The sequence below is a fragment of the Cupressus sempervirens genome, chromosome 6 (genome assembly GCF_028749045.1).
Source record: "Cupressus sempervirens isolate cs-2001-9-10 chromosome 6, ASM2874904v1, whole genome shotgun sequence".
Taxonomy (NCBI): Eukaryota; Viridiplantae; Streptophyta; class Pinopsida; order Cupressales; family Cupressaceae; genus Cupressus; species Cupressus sempervirens.
Genome location: NC_143123.1, coordinates 418,475,101 through 418,489,464, shown reverse-complemented (window position 1 = coordinate 418,489,464; position 14,364 = coordinate 418,475,101). Strand labels below are relative to the sequence as shown.

General features: G+C 35.6%; 5 non-coding genes across 5 annotated transcripts; 4 read left to right on the top strand and 1 right to left on the bottom strand.

Moving 5' to 3' along the window:
- Nucleotides 1–12,035: 12,035 nt before the first annotated feature.
- On the top strand, nt 12,036–12,109 carry TRNAE-UUC (transfer RNA glutamic acid (anticodon UUC)). The gene has a single exon. It is a non-coding gene; the product is annotated as a tRNA-Glu (tRNA).
- A 99-nt stretch (nt 12,110–12,208) lies between these two features.
- Nucleotides 12,209–12,282, top strand: TRNAN-GUU (transfer RNA asparagine (anticodon GUU)). Its single transcript has one exon. It is a non-coding gene; the product is annotated as a tRNA-Asn (tRNA).
- Nucleotides 12,283–12,378: 96 nt separating this feature from the next.
- Nucleotides 12,379–12,450, top strand: TRNAT-CGU (transfer RNA threonine (anticodon CGU)). Its single transcript has one exon. It is a non-coding gene; the product is annotated as a tRNA-Thr (tRNA).
- A 134-nt stretch (nt 12,451–12,584) lies between these two features.
- TRNAW-CCA (transfer RNA tryptophan (anticodon CCA)) lies at nt 12,585–12,656 on the top strand. Its single transcript has one exon. It is a non-coding gene; the product is annotated as a tRNA-Trp (tRNA).
- Nucleotides 12,657–12,919: 263 nt separating this feature from the next.
- On the bottom strand, nt 12,920–12,992 carry TRNAA-AGC (transfer RNA alanine (anticodon AGC)). Its single transcript has one exon. It is a non-coding gene; the product is annotated as a tRNA-Ala (tRNA).
- Nucleotides 12,993–14,364: the final 1,372 nt, after the last annotated feature.

Below are 14,364 nucleotides of genomic sequence, written 5' to 3'. Positions count from 1 at the left end.
AATTCATGTCATGTAAATTAATTTAAGTGAAGTCAGTTTTAATTTATTTAAGTATAGATATTTGATTTATTTATATTTAAGTTTAGAATGGTGGCTAGTCTAATATTAGATTTAGATAGTTTAGGTTTTTAGATTTATTTAGTTGTTTAATTATTTTAGGAAGCTTTAATTTCATAATTAGTTAGAATTTATTTAGTTGTTAATGGATTAAATTTAAAATTAGTAAGTTTATGATAGTTAATTAATATGTTAAAATAGTCAGAATGTTTAAAGTTAATAAATTTTTAGATATATATATATTCAGTTTTAATTTTAGTTAATTGTTTTCTTAAAGTGACTTTCCAATATCGATTAAGATTGTCAATCGATAATTGTCTAAGAGATTTATAGTTGATGTTGATTAGATAATTTCAATTAATCTAAACTCGAATACATTTAAAATGTTATTTAAATATTTTTCATATATTGTTATAGAGGAAATTTAAATCTATTGTTTTAAGATTAATATGAAATGAAATAAACGTTGATATTATTTTAATAACGAGAGCTTCATTCTAACGATGTATGCCTTCACAAGATATGTAACTTAAGATGTAATGAAGAGAATCTTTTCTAGAAATGTGATTCAACCTTATCAAACTTGAGCATTTTAATTATTAATTCAAAAAAAAATTGTGTTCTTGCCCTCGTAGTTTGGGCATGACACATTCTCTCTACTCCCATCCTAGTCTGTACTAGCACTTGAAGCATGGGCGAGAACATACAAAGACTCTTATTAGGTTTATTGTAATCCTCATTCAATGGAATGTTTTCACTTATTAAACAACTTACAATGGGTTACCTTGGTAGCCACTTAGGGCCCTGGCCCCCATTGCAAGCCACTTCTCGACACTACATATAGATTACCTACCCTAGGCTCATAAAGTACAAATCAATAATCATATAAAAATCACCTCAGTCATACAAAAGTGACTAGAAAGCATCAAAAGTTAAATCATAATAATCACATTAGTTCTTTGCAAGCAACTAGAAAGCATCAAAGATAAATCACAATATCCATCAATTCTCAATGAGCAACCAAAAAGTATCCCAATAATATTGATCAAAGACTCCAAAATGGTCATGTCAATCATGTCATAACATGACATCATGAAGAACAAAGAAACCAAACATCTCAATCCTATCAAAGTGACTGGAAAGCAATTCAAATATAACTGATCAAGGACTCGTAAATGGTTAAGTCAAGTAAGTCATACATTCCCCTCAGTGTCATGCAAGATCACTGGAAAGCAATAACGAATAGTAAATACAAACATATCATAGAGCATACTAAATACATTACCATGGTTGGGTTAAAAACAATCGAGATCAAACATCATAATATCACAAATGCGAAACTCCCAAGCCTTTGGTAACAACCTAAGATTGGCCAAAACTAGGTCAACCCTAAAACCCCATAAAATAGACAACAACAAAACAATACAGTTTCATAATTTGGATTTGATTTGAAAGCATGTTGATGAGTTAAACACGAGGTTTTCAATCTTTGCATTTCAATGTACGTTTTCAAGTAGAAGAATTCTCAGTTTATTCTACAAGTCAACCCATTCATTAATTTGGATAAAATATAAAATTACCCCCATTTATATTAAGTCAATTTCCCTAATATACTCTAAGGATAATTTATGTATTTATCTTACAATTACTAAAATAATCCCAATGGATTTTCAATTTACAATTTCATTAAAATCAAAATTAAATAAGTTTTCAACCTTATCAACTAATAATCACTATTAAAGTCATTAAATTACATTAAATAAAATTATATTATGTTAAATTAATATTATATATATATATATATATATATATATATATATATATATATATATATATATATATATATATATATATATATATATATATATATATATATATATATATATATATATATATATATATATATATATATATATATATATATATAAACTTTATTTTAATTAATTATTAATAATTAAAAACATTTATTAACTTATAAAACTATTTTACTTTTAAATTATTAATGAATGAATTTTATTTAATTTACAATTTAAAAACATCACATAATATAAAAATTTAATAAAATTTAAAATTTAAAATAAATTAAGTGTTTTTTTAAGAACACATACATTATAAAGCATTTATAAAGGCTTGCTGGCATGTCTACTCACACGGCATCGCAGTAGCTCTGTTGCTACTGCAATAGAGTAATGTCACGTCAACAACAGTACCTACTACCACAGTAGCAGTGTCTACTATGAGTACTGGCACGGCGGTGGGGTAAGAAAAAGGTAAGGTGGTAGGGGGTGGGTAAAACCCACCCCTCCCCAAAATTTTTTCTTAAAAAAAATATTTAAATCAAATAAAACTCATCCAACAATAATTTTTGAATATAATTTTGTTTATTTAAAACAAACCCCTCCTTTATTATTAAGTTTTAATTTTATATATATATATATATATATATATATATATATATATATATATATATATATATATATATATATCATTTGCACATATAATTTGATAGAAGAATTACTATCAACCATTCGAATTTCCCTTTTTAGAATTTTCTTCTCTTTCAAACCCTACCCAAATTTAATTTCTTAGTTCCATTTTAATTCAAACCCAAATTCTGATTTAATTTCCAAAATTATGATTCTACTGAAGGAGGATTGCAATGATATTTTAATCTCCCAAAATCAGACAAAAACAACATGCATGCCTGAATTCCAAATTACAAGATTGAAAGATTCGTCACAAAGAATTATTTAGACAAGCATTAACAGACACGATGAAGACAGGAAAGAGAGAGAGAGAGAGAGAGAGAGAGAGAGAGAGAGAGTAATAAAATATGCAAAAATCACAAGCGTCTACCTGGACACTAATGCTAATTGCTAGGTCCTAGAAAACTATAAAGAAATCCGCTCCTCTCATAACCTTCTCCTTTCTGAAAATTTCTTCCTTCTCCCAAAATTCACGGTCAAGATTTGTGCCCCCAAAAAAAATGAACCCTCCAATTGTGATAAAGAGTTCTCTCCTTAAATCAGGGCACTAATTGTGCATTCACTTGGGAGAACTCTGTGCTCACCAGACTTTCACTCCTATTTTTTTAATCTTTTCTTTGTCTTTTCCATGCATGTTAAATTAAATTATTAAATAACTTTATTTATTTTTCACTTGACTTCTCTTTTAATTAATTTATTAATTTTCAGTCGCATGTGCACTTTATGCAATTAAAATATATTTATTAAATTCACTTGTTTTATCTTTTAATTAATTTCTTATATTTTAATCTCATGCACGCATCATGTGAACTTAAAACTTCTAATAAATTAATTTATTTTTCCACTTCTAAATTTATTTTCGAAACTTAATCGATAAAATATTTATAATATTATTTAGTATTTATTTAAAAATGAACTCTAAATATATTATTATTAAACTAAATAAATATTATCACATTCTAAAATTATACTTATAACTTTTATCTTTGAATTTAATTCTTTTTATTTAATTAATTTTTTTAATTAATTAAATATAATTAAATATTAAAATATCATAATAATTTTCCATTAAATTAAATCATTAATTTAATATTTTAATTAGACTTAATTAATAGAAAATTCACCAAAGACTCATAAAGCACAATACGAAAACCCATCATAGTAAAACACATTCAAAATCAAATTAAAGGGTTATAATCATGAATTAACGTCATTTGACACATTCGGAGGGTACTCAACTTGAGATGAACCTCCTTATAGCAATATCGTGAGAATGCTCGAAATAACAGAATACAAAGTGATAGCAGAACTCAGAATGAATCTACTGATCGCAGGCCACTTCGAGGGGGTAACCTCCTTTGAGCAAGCTCAATACAATAAATTCGTCCGTGCCCATCAAGGGCCTCAACCTATTCTTATATACTGAGTACGATCTAGAAAAGTAATACTACCTATGCATTTGGGATAATAAAATATACTCACGGGACGACTTACAAAGCATATGCGTCCAACAACACTACTCTAACAAAATAAACAGAAGGAACACACAGGTTCCTAACATCCCCTCTCCCTTAGAAAAAAGCTTTGTCCTCAAAGCTTAAGGTGTGGAAATTGTTGTTGAATCTAAAGAAGGGGTTCCCAGGTAGCATCCTCTGGTTGCATGCCATGCCACTGAATCAAGACCTCAGAGATGGAGCGAGAGCGAAGCTGGCGAGTGCGCTGGTCAATGATTGCCACCGGCTCTAGGATAATGGATCCTTCCGTATCCAGTTCAGGGAGAGTAGTTTGTGCTCTGACAGTGGTACCCAGAACTTTCTTTAGACAAGAAACATGAAAGACCGGATGAATGCGGGAAGAAGGAGGAAGTTCCAGTTTATAAGCAACTGAACCAATCTTCTACAGAACCTTATAAGGCCCATAAAATTTTGGGGCCAGCTTATGACGCCCTTTCAGCTTTAGGGAGGATTGTTTGTATGGCTGTAGACGAAGAAAAACCATATCCCCAACTTGAAATGAGCGCTCAGAACGGTGTTGATCTGCTTGTTGTTTCATCCGATTACAGGCCATGTGAAGATTATCCTGTAAGGTACGAAGAATCTGATCCCTGCTGCGGAGAACTATGTCAACTGCCTGGACTAGTGAGCTGTTGGGAGTGTAGGGAAGGAGCACTGGAGGTGCCTGACCATAGACTGCTTCATATGGAGTCATTTTAGAGGCAGTGTGGTAAGAGGTATTGTACCACCATTCAGCTAAAGGGAGCCACTTGGCCCACTGATGTTGTTGTTCGGAAGTGAAGCAACGAAGATAAGTTTCCAAGCATTTATTGACAATTTCAGTTTGACCATCAGTTTGTGGGTGATAGCCCGAACTCATCTTCAGTTTGGTGCCAGTTTTCTGAAACAGTTCAGTCCAAAAATGACTGGTAAAAGTTGCATCACGATCAGAGACAATGGAAGAAGGGAGTCCATGAAGACGAAATATCTGGTCCATGAAGATTTGTGCAACAGAGGAGGCAGTATAGGGGTGGCTGAGGGCACAAAAATGACTATATTTCGAGAGACGATCAACCACAACCAAGATCACTGTCTTGCCACCGGATTTAGGAAGCCCTTCAATGAAATCCATAGAAATATCAGTCCAAATCCGTGTAGGGATGGGCAATGGTTCGAGCAAGCCAGGAAGGAGGGTCGTTTCACCCTTGTGGCGTTGGCAAGTATCACATTCAGCCACCATCTGTTGAATCGTCTATTTCATCCCTTTCCAAAAGAAGTTTCTCCTTGCTCGCTCATAAGTTTTGAGGAAGCCTGAGTGCCCTGCTGAAGGAGAAGCATGGAGTTCATAAAAAATAGCCTGATGTAGAGCTGGGTTCTGAGGAAGCACTAGCCGACCCTTGTATCGAAGAGAAGCACCATCCCAAGAGTAATGTGGTATAGCAGAAGGATTATTGGCTAGCTGGTGAATGATTTGAGATAAAGAAGAGTCACTGTCATAGCCCTGCTGAACAGACGCTAACCAATTGGGAATGGGCATAGAAATAGCGGAAAGGGAAGCTTGATTATCAAATGTGCGAGAAAGAGCATCTGCCACAATATTCTCCTTACCCTTCTTGTAGGTGATCTCATAATCATACCCCATGAGTTTGCTGACCCATTTCTGTTATGTAGGAGAGGATACCCGTTGTTCCAGGAAGTATTTCAGACTTTGGTGATCGGTTCTGATGCAAAAATGACTCCCTAAGAGGTATGGCCGCCACTTCTGTACAGCATGCAAAATAGCCATCATTTCTTTTTCATAAGTAGAGAGGGCTAGATTCTTACCAGAGAGGGCTTTGCTAGTGAACGCAATAGGATGGTCATCTTGCAAGAGAACAGCACCCAATCCATTGCCGCAAGCATCACTCTCAATAGTGAAGGGTTTGGAAAAATCTGGCATTGCGAGAACAGGTGTACTGCACATAGCCTGTTTCAGTTGTTCAAATGCAGTCTCAGCAACAGGGGTCCAGGAGAAGGCATCCTTTTTTAACAGAGCTGTCAATGGTGCTGCAATTTTCCCGTAATCTTTGACAAACTTGCGGTAGTAGCCAGTCAACCCCAAAAAACCCCGAAGGCTCTTGAGAGTTTTAGGATGCGGCCAAGTTTTCATGGCATCTATTTTTGTAGGATCCACCCGCACTCCATGGTGTGCAACAATATGCCCGAGATACTCCACTTCCTCCTGGCCAAACACACATTTAGATAGTTTTGCACAGAGTTGATGATCAGAGAGAAGTTGCAAGACAAGCTCCAGATGATGGAGATGCTCAGCCCAAGTTTTGCTATATATGAGGATATCATCAAAGAAGACCAGAATGAATTTCCGGAGGTATGGTCGAAATATGTTATTCATCACTGCCTGAAATGTTGAAGGAGCATTCGTGAGGCCAAAGGGCATGACTAAAAATTCATAGTGACCATCATGTGTGCGAAAGGCAGTTTTAGGTATATCCTCCTCATTAACCCGAATTTGATGATACCCAGAACGAAGATCTAACTTGGAGAAAAAATGAGCCCCATGAAGTTCATCAAGAAGTTCATCAACAACTGGAATGGGAAACTTGTCCTTTATAGTGAGATGATTAAGTGCTCGGAAATCAATGCAGAGTCGCCATGACCCATCTTTTTTGCGAACAAGCAGAACTGGAGAAGAAAAGGAACTGGTACTAGGGCGAATAATACCTTGCTTCAGTAAGTCACGGACAAGTATCTCAATTTCGGTCTTCTGATGAAATGGGTAGCGGTAGGGCCTGATGTTGGGCGGAACACTGCCAGGAAGGAGCTGAATACGGTGGTCCTCTGGACGAGAAGGAGGTAATCCCACAGGTTCAGCAAATACACCAGAATACTTGTCCAAAATGTGTTGGAGATCGGCAGGAGTGCTAGAGACTGCTGATGGCTGCATCTGAATGGAATGGAGCTGAGCGATGACACCATGTGAATTCTTCTTAAGAAGTTTTTCCATACGGTGTGAACTGATGATGCTGAGAGACCCTGGTTGTAAGCCTTTCAAAGTGTGTTGGTGCCCCTCGGCTGAAAACTGCATCCAAAGTTCAGCAAAATCCCAGAGAATGGGTCCAAGAGTGCGTAACCATTGGGCACCCAAAACCACATCACAGCCACCTAAAGGTAAGGCAAACATGTCAGAGCGCATGTTATAATCGCCAATAGAGAGACGCACATTGCGACATTTCCCTTTACAAGGTAAAGTGCCCCCATTGGCAATCATGACTTCAAAGCTAGAGCAGGGATGGATAAAGCAATCAGACTGTTTGGCTATTCGTGGATCAATGAAGTTATGAGTGCTACCAGAATCAATGAGTATAGTAAGAGGGATCTTCTTGAAGAAACCCTGGACCCACATGGTTTGTGGAGTAGTGACTCCTGCCAAAGCATGGACAGATATCTCTGGTGGAGCTTCTGGTGAAGGAGGTTCAGGCTGGTGAGGCTCAACCTCATCATCCACTGTTTCCTGAGCATCTACATATTCTTCCAGTTCCGGTGGAGAATCCACATCCAAGAGATAGAGCTTTTGCTGAACACATCTATGGCCCCGAGACCATTTCTCATCACAATTATAACAAAGCCCTTTGTCTCGCCTGACTCGCATCTCTGTTTCAGACAAGTGCTTGATCGGAGTAGTTCTGGGAGCTGGTATGACTGGAGGGTTGTGAGAACCTGTATTTCTGAATGGAACAAAATTAGATTTGGAGCGTTGTAGAGCACTAATCTTGTCTTCCGCTAACTTAGCCAACCCAAGGGCTTCCATCATTGTAGTAGGTCGAAACATTTTGACTTCTGAGCGAAGTGCATCCGTCAGACCACTGACAAAACAACTACGGAAGAATTCATCAGACAAGCCCTCTGTGTGATTAGCTAATTTTTCAAACTCTGTCTGGTATTCTCTTACAGTGCCTGTTTGACGCAGTTTAGTGAGTGCTCCTGTGAAATAATCAAAGGAACTAGGGCCAAAGCGCGCCAAAATGAGGGTGCACAATTCTCTCCATGTTGGGCCTACATTAGCCTTGATGTACCAACGGAACCATTGAAGAGCTTCATGTTCCAAATGAAAAGATGCAAGGGGGACTTTGTGGTTATCCAAAGTATTATGCAAGCTGAAATACTGCTCTGCCCTATAGATCCATCCAGTCGGATCAGAACCATCGAAGCGTGGAAAATCAAGCTTTGGTCCACGGAAATTGCCAGAAGAGGACCCAGTATCTCCTGAATGGTTTCGGCTCATGGCTGACTGCTGAAAGTTAAGACCCAGAATTTTGTCATCCAGATCTTGAAGTTTGGTTTTGAGGGATGCCATTTCTTCTTCCATGATTTTTGCAACTGTACGCGTAACAACCATAAAGCAAGGTTTTTTTTTTTGTTTTTTTTTTTTTTTTTTTGAACAGTCGACTTAGAAAAAATTCACTCACAGACAGAACAACTGAAAAGAGTTATTGCAATAACAAGAGATATTAGAAGTGAGAGGAACCTGAAGGCCACGACAGAAAAAAAATTTGATGTAATTTCCACCCAGCGAGCCCAAGAGAGTGCTCTGATACCAGATGAGATGAACCTCCTTATAGCAATATCGTGAGAATGCTCGAAATAACAGAATACAAAGTGATAGCAGAACTCAGAATGAATCTACTGATCGCAGGCCACTTCGAGGGGGTAACCTCCTTTGAGCAAGCTCAATACAATAAATTCGTCCGTGCCCATCAAGGGCCTCAACCTATTCTTATATACTGAGTACGATCTAGAAAAGTAATACTACCTATGCATGTGGGATAATAAAATATACTCACGGGACGACTTACAAAGCATATGCGTCCAACAACACTACTCTAACAAAATAAACAGAAGGAACACACAGGTTCCTAACACAACTCAGATACTTGTCCTAATTTTCAATTAGGACAAATGGCTTAAAGGTTTAGGATTTGGACTTAAGAATTTATCTCCCCTCTCTTACCATTAAGATAATGCGACAACGTATGCTCATCCTAGCAATTCAGAGAAGTCGATACCCAATACTCATAACCTACATAAAATTCACACATGTACAAACACAATATTTTAAGCTAAACAGGCAATGGTCGAAAGTGGTGCATAGTGTAGATCATGACTAGCAGGTGAGTACGACTCCCTTCCTTAACCACATCAGAAACGCCATACATAAAGAAAACAAACACGCACACCATGCACATGTAGTATCGGGTAAGTATCCATAAGAAAATACATATGATAATAAATCATCTAACTAATCATCATCAATAATTGCAAACACTGTGATAATCATCATGCATACATGAAATATAAAGTACCAAGTAATCTCATCATAAATCAACTAAATCTAAAACAATATTTGATAATCTCAAAACAATACTACTAGTAATCAAGCATAAAACTGGCCTAAAAGACCTCTGCAATGATAACAAAAATGCAAACTAGGGGTAGGCACTACAAAAAAGATCATTGGTTGGCATCTTTGAATTGATGAATCTAGTATCTCAACTCTTTAAAGAAATATACAAGCACCGCTATACATAGGAACAATTTATTATGCATGAAAGAAGAAGATGGAATCTGGAGTTCATACTAGAACTTAGATCATTAAGAATGACTAGTACAAAGAAACATGCAAGGAGAGAACCATGTTTATGATGGTGACTAGTACAAATAGAAGTGAAGGAAGTTAAAACATCATGTTCAATTGTTGAAACCTAATACTGATGATGCACCAATTTATCTCATCATTCAAATATACTCAACCATGTGATAACATATTTGAAAATAATTTTTTGAGAATTTCATTCATTTGATTATTTATGATTATTTTCTTTATAAAATCATAGAATGATTTGTATGCTAAAAAGGGGGAAAATAGATTAATAACCTATTTATGTTTTAGATTTATTATTAAACCAATTATTATTTCATTTAAAAAATAAAATAAAATATCTTTAGTTAAATTTTGTGATTTGAGATTATATGCATGAAAAATGACAAAATCAAACATAAATGTTGCTTACATATCTAGATTTTATTTTTTAATTTATTGTACTATAACTTAGTTTAATTCTAGAATTTGGAACAATTGACATGCAAAAAAGAAAAAACAAATTATAAATGTTGTTCATGTCTAGATTAAGTCCTATTTTCTTCAATTTGACAATTATAAGAATAGAAATGACACACATGCAAAGAGACAAGATAGAAGAGAAATGTTGTTAACAAATATTGCATTTATATCTAGATTTTAGCTTTAAATTTAGAGTCAATTCATTTCAAAAAGTTGAAAATAGATATTGTTTTAGCTTTGAAATTTCAAATGACTTGCATGTAAAAAGAAAGAAAAATTGGAAATGTTATTGTTGTTGTTTTCTACTTTACAATTACAATATATTCTATTAATTTAAAGTCAAATGATTTTTACTAATGCCTACATACTTAATAAGATACACATATATCAACCTGCATTATTAGCATCTTATTCAATTGCCATTAAAATCTACAAGTAAAAATTAGTTTTAGATTTTTTATTTTATTTTTAAATTTAAATAATAAACATGTTGATATGATCATAGCTCTCTGAGATTGAATTTTTGTTAATATAAAAAATAGGCTATTGGCATTATTTTATTATAATTAAAAAAAAATTGCAATCTTGTTATTCCCTGTTTAAAGTGCAAGCACTGGGGAAAAGAACAATGAAGAAAATGCTCAATCTATCCAAAAAGGTAATCATCTACTCTACTTATGAATATAATTGCCTCCTAATAATTGAAGAGGGCTTTGAGAACACATTCCTTCCCTTACATATATAAAATTCATTGTATTATAACTTATATTTTCGCCTCTAAATTTCACTAGAGGGTTTTGAGATTGCATATCTTCCTTTGCATTGAGTCATTTGTTACATTAGAAATACCAACATTTTGCCCCACATTTGTGATGACTTTGAGAAGGAACTACTTTTCTATTAAATCATATTATATAGGTTAGTTATAATTAAAGAGTCTTGTCTAGGTTCCAACTGCTTGATAAGGAAAAAACTTGTATGCCTAATAAGAACTTCTTAGCTAAAATGTGTGATGATTAATGAATCATCAGAATGTGGATCAATTTAGAGAATTTTTTTAATAAAGGATTGGAACAAATGTGAAGAATACTAGTCAAATGAAAGGAGAAACCACCCCTGGCAGAGCAAGAGGGAAAGAGGCGAGAGAGAGAGAGAGAGAGAGAGAGAGAGAGAGAGAGAGAGTAGAGAAGTAGCTAAGAAACAAGACAACCAAAGGAGTCCATCACAAAGGAGGAAAGGGTACAACAAGGGAGCCAGAACAGGGGAGCGAAGATCAAACAACAAAAAAGAGGGATTGAGCTCACCCAAATACAGAGAAGGTGATCTCGGACATGAGAATGAGAGGAAATGCATACAAGAAAGAGGCATACCAAGATAAAAGGATATTTATAGAGCTACACCTACCATAATGATGAGGAAAACAGTTCAAAATTGTCGTTACCATGAAAGATAGTGTTATGCCTAACATTTATCCAAACATCTATCAGCCCAAAGTCGCCATGTTAAATAACATATCCATAATTTACTAATTTAGAATCAAACAAGAACTTGATATACAAATATAAAATTATTTAATATTTTTGATTTAAGGAGGATTTTTTTTAAAATCTTTGTTTATTTGCGAAATTCTTAATTAGAATTAAAATTCTATCCTATTTGATATCGCACAAGAAATATTCAAATTGTTTAACAATTACAGTTTGCACCACATTTGCATAGTCCGTAAGGTAGGGTAGAGGGAAGTATAGAGATTAGTGAAGACATTTTGCATCTTGAAAAGGTGAAGAGGATAGAGGCAAAACTTGTATGATGAGAGTGAAGTAAAAGATAAAAATTCACTTGGACAGGTAGCACTGGAGAAATGTAGAAGAATTTCAAACATCCGTTGTCGTCTAGTCCGGTTAGGATATCTGGCTTTCACCCAGACGACCCGGGTTCAAATCCCGGCAACGGAACAACTTTTAACTTTAGCAGGATTGAGAATTTTCTCTGAACATCTCCAAAGTAGGAAACACAAATTTCAGGTTTATGTTTCGATCAGAGAAAGTACAACAGCTGGAATAGCTCAGTTGGTTAGAGCGTGTGGCTGTTAACCACAAGGTCGGAGGTTCAAGCCCTCCTTCTAGCGCACCTAATCTTTAGAGCTTTTGCATTCCAAATTAAATTTTGGGAAGCGTGATCAATCATTATTTTTTGGGTTGACAGAACTAACAAAAGCTGTATTGCCTCCATAGCATAGTGGTAGTGCGTTCGCTTCGTAAGCGAAAGGTCGCGAGTTCGATCCTCGCTGGGGGCTCACGTTAACCACCTCTTCCCCAGCACATGATGGCAGTATTCCCAACAGAAATCGACTCTGCTCCCCAAAAAACGCTTTTATCACTTGCAAGTTTCTATGTCTAAAATTAATCTTGTAGGTGATTTTAATAACAAGGATCCGTGGCGCAATGGTAGCGCGTCTGACTCCAGATCAGAAGGTTGCGTGTTCGATTCACGTCGGGTTCAATCCCTCATGGCTTTTGCAGAGCTTTGTTGAGTTGCTGATATCAACAACCTTCTTCATCCGGCAAATGCTTCATCTCTTAAACACACTTGTATCCTTTTCATTTATGCTCAGAAAGAGAAATTTCACAAAACGGAAACATGTTTTCTTTTCCACACATCGTCCAACATGAGCACGCTGCTTGATCGTCGAATTGCCTAGAAAACTGAATTCAATTTAGTTTTGTCACAAATGCCCCTCTAAGTAAAGTAGGCATTTGAAAAGCTGGAGATGCGGGGTATCGATCCCCGTACCTCTCGCATGCTAAGCGAGCGCTCTACCATCTGAGCTACATCCCCTACGCCTTTAAACTCATTTCCTTTTCTGCTTACCAATGATTTAACATCTGCGGATTTATGTTATTAATCACCATCCCTCTGCCGAAAATCCTTGCAACTAAATCTACTGACCATGTCCCTTGCAGATGCGACAGGTCAAGAAACCATTATTTTGTTGAGGCATCTCCCCATACTCCATTCAAAAATCCCCAATTCGGCACACAAAGGAAGGAAGTTAGCACTAGTAATGGAGATTTGCTTCAAAGTTTCTGGCCACCATGGAAATCTATGCAGAGACATTACAATCTCTTTCAACAATTGGTTTAGTTCTTGGGCATTTTTAGGGTGCCCACTACAATTGTGATTCGAAATTTTTGTCATTTGTAGAGCATGTGCATAATGCAAGAGGAAAATGATGAAGGTTTATCTTGAGAGCCTCTTTGTTGTGTAAAACCTGCTAACTCTTATTGAAGCCGTTCGAGAATGATGGGTAAGAGGAAGCTACAAATGACACCACACACAAATAGTGTTACAAAACCCGTAACCTAAGTGAAGTTGGGTGCATTCTCTTTGATTTTACCCATTATTCCTTGATGTAATTCACCAATGTTAAACCCTTAAAGATCAACAAACTTAAAAACCCAAACATGTGTTAGCCCAAAGAAACCCGACAGGTAAACTAACTGAGTTGAGAATAAGAATAATCTACGTATTGATCTTTTGAGACTACCACTTGATAGACCAAATCATCTCAAACAAGTGGAGAGTCCTAACATATTGAGCCTATCACAAACAAGCGGAGAGTCCCAACATGTTGAACCTATGCATAGACCAAAGGAAACATGCATAACTAATCATGGTGGATCTATTGCTTTAGTGGAGCACTCCCCTCTAGATAGCCTTAGACATTCTAAATCCACCATAAACTCTACATCTCAAAATTTGGAATTAAAATCAATTAATTACTTTTCTTTACCTCTTATTCAAATATATAAGCAATTCTCCCTTAAAAAGATAGTGACATTCCTTCCAAACATTTTTGGAAGCTTCCTCCCTATTTCTTTGTCAGTGCTACCTTTTCTTTATATTTCTCTGCCACCACTTCCAACTCCATTTTGAAATTTTTCATGCTACACAACCCTACAGCTCCCTCCCCCATCTGCACTAAAAATGTTGAGCTACAAATAAAGATAATTGTTTAAGGAGGAGGTAGTCCTCTTTCTTGACACCTAAATTGGAATTGTTGAGTGGTTTTGTCAGGATAAATTAAATTTCTTTCTATTGTATCATCAATTTCTATTTGAATGGCCATTTTTTCCTTAAGATTTTCTTGTAGTGGTTGGGTGAAGTTGTGGATCTGAATGCAAACAAGTGGGAGTTGAAAAACAGAAAC